Genomic DNA, 2,324 nt, shown 5'->3' with positions numbered 1-2,324 from the left:
CAAAGATTCTTTCTATGAAAAGTTTTTTTCTTTCTTTTTATATTACTTTTTTGGGGAAAATTAAATATATATAAAAAAAAAAACATAAAAAAAAAAGAAAAAAGAAAAACACTTTGCGCTGGACCCAGTAACAAAGCTGGTTCAAAAACGCACTGAGAAAATGAACTTATGTTTGAAACTTTTGTATAAAACCTACAATGACTGTTTTTGTATATCAAAGTTGATTCTTTTTTCAGAAATTTTTTGGGATCTAGTTTCTAAGTTAGTGTTTTTATATGTTACAGAAAAATATTGCTTTGACTACATCACCAGCTTAATGGCGATGTGCTGGTGATCACCTTCAAAGCTAAAGGTTCTCAGAATACATTGTAGAGCAATGTCTTGTGGGCATCTACAGCTTGAAGAAAGTCTACAAAATGTGGACCATGGGTGCCTGGAGTATCCATGGCCCTTAATTCTCTACTTATTAACTTGATTATAAATGACAGTAACATCCCAAGTACATTGTACCTGCCTCCTTTCCATTATTACTAGATCCTTCCCTCCACATATAGTTGCTATTAGTGTGAAGAAACTGTTTAAAATGGGCATTTTATTATGATAGGTAAGGCTAAAAAAAGGTAAAAAACTGAGAAAAGGCAAAAAATAAATAAATCTATATATAGAAGGTCATTTGTGGGTCTGTGAGCTATGGATGTGGAAAGATATTGTAGTAGTTTTAACACTATTGTTACCTTTTTAAATTACCCAATAAAATATGGAAAAAGACTGACAGAAGTTGTTTTTTTTTTTTGTTTTATACTCTTAGTCCTTATACAAAATGCATTATCAATAAATATTTTCATTTGACCTTTTCATGCATCCCCAAAATGTAGTTTATACCCCCTGATATCCCCAGAGGCATTTTATTGGGCTCTTTGATACAGTAGACAACCCGCCAATATTTCCACACCCTAGTAGTTGGAAATCAACAGCAGTCTGCTAGAACCTGTTGTCTTGATTGGTGTTTTGTCTTTAAAAAACACCTGTCGGCAATATAATCATTGTAGGCTGCTCAAGTTGTGATGCCTGCACATACCTTTTAAACTCCTCATGTGTCCATTGGGCCCCAGATTGGGTGAGCTTTAATGCACATATACTTTTAGTGGTACGCTACTTCTGCATTTAGCCCTCTATATGATAAACAGAACCTGCCATCTCCATGTGCTAAGATGACATTAGGGGTCTATTAGATCCCTAGTGTCACCTTTCCACTACTCCATGGTCTAGCCCTGTCCAGGCATGGAAAATTGCAAGCAGACTGCCTCAGTCTTCAACATCTGCATCCTGGACAATAGTTCCTTCATTCAAAAGTTTTTCCAGCCCTTTGTTGCAGGTGGGGGATGCTGGATGTGGACCACCTGGCATTCAGGTTCAACAACAAACTAGACAATCTTGTTGCCAGGATTAGAGGTCCCAGAGCCTTCAGAGTGGATGCCTTGGTGACTGGGATTATTTCAGCCTGATGTATGCATTCCCTCCACTGAAACTTTTGCCTCGCCTCCATGACAGGATCAAGGAGGGCAATTACTGGGATCCACATTCCTCCCAAAGACTGCTTGCCTCTCAATCCCTAGTGAAGGCCTTTTGCAGGTTGTCATCCATATTGTTTTCTGTATATGCTCTGGCGACTCTGTGGGACCTTCAACCTGATTTTGCCAGTCCTTCAGAAGCCACTCTTTTACCTGCTCAGATGTTGATTTGGCATTACTCACTCACCAGGTGGATGTTTATACCTATGTCACACAGCAGGACAGCACTAGCTTTGAGGTATTTATAATATCCCAGTGTTGGCATTTGTAAAGTTGATGCCCTACAAGGGTTTTTTTTTTTGGTTTAAGAACAGTGGTGTGAGGTTCAGGTGTGTATCTTTATATAGAATTAAATGTAAATTAACCACTGATGAAAGCTCTGTATTTGACTCTCCTTTCTGCTTATTAAAGTAAACCTGTCCAATAGGAAATAGGAGGCTGGCTGTTGCTGACCCACTACATTTCATATTTTCCACTTTTCTTATCAATCCTTGGTCATTATCTGTATCCTGAGTGACTTGTATTAAAATAGGAGGGTTAGCAAGACCGCCAGACAACACAGGCTTTTTTTTTTTTTTTAAGACATAGCAACAGGTGTTCATTTAAAAATGTGTTGATGTCACACAAGGAAGTGCATCCTTTTCTGACTTTTAAACTTTGAGTTCTAAGGCAGAGCAGCAAAGCAGAACACTAGTGTAGCACTGGAAGGGTATGTAATGAACATTTATGGGTGCCCTCATTTACATAGGGTGG

The sequence above is a fragment of the Nanorana parkeri genome, unplaced genomic scaffold (assembly GCF_000935625.1).
Source record: "Nanorana parkeri isolate BGI_ZX_2015 unplaced genomic scaffold, ASM93562v1 scaffold1203, whole genome shotgun sequence".
Classification (NCBI taxonomy): domain Eukaryota; kingdom Metazoa; phylum Chordata; class Amphibia; order Anura; family Dicroglossidae; genus Nanorana; species Nanorana parkeri.
The sequence above is the reverse complement of the archived record's forward strand: the minus strand, read 5'-3'. Positions refer to the sequence as shown.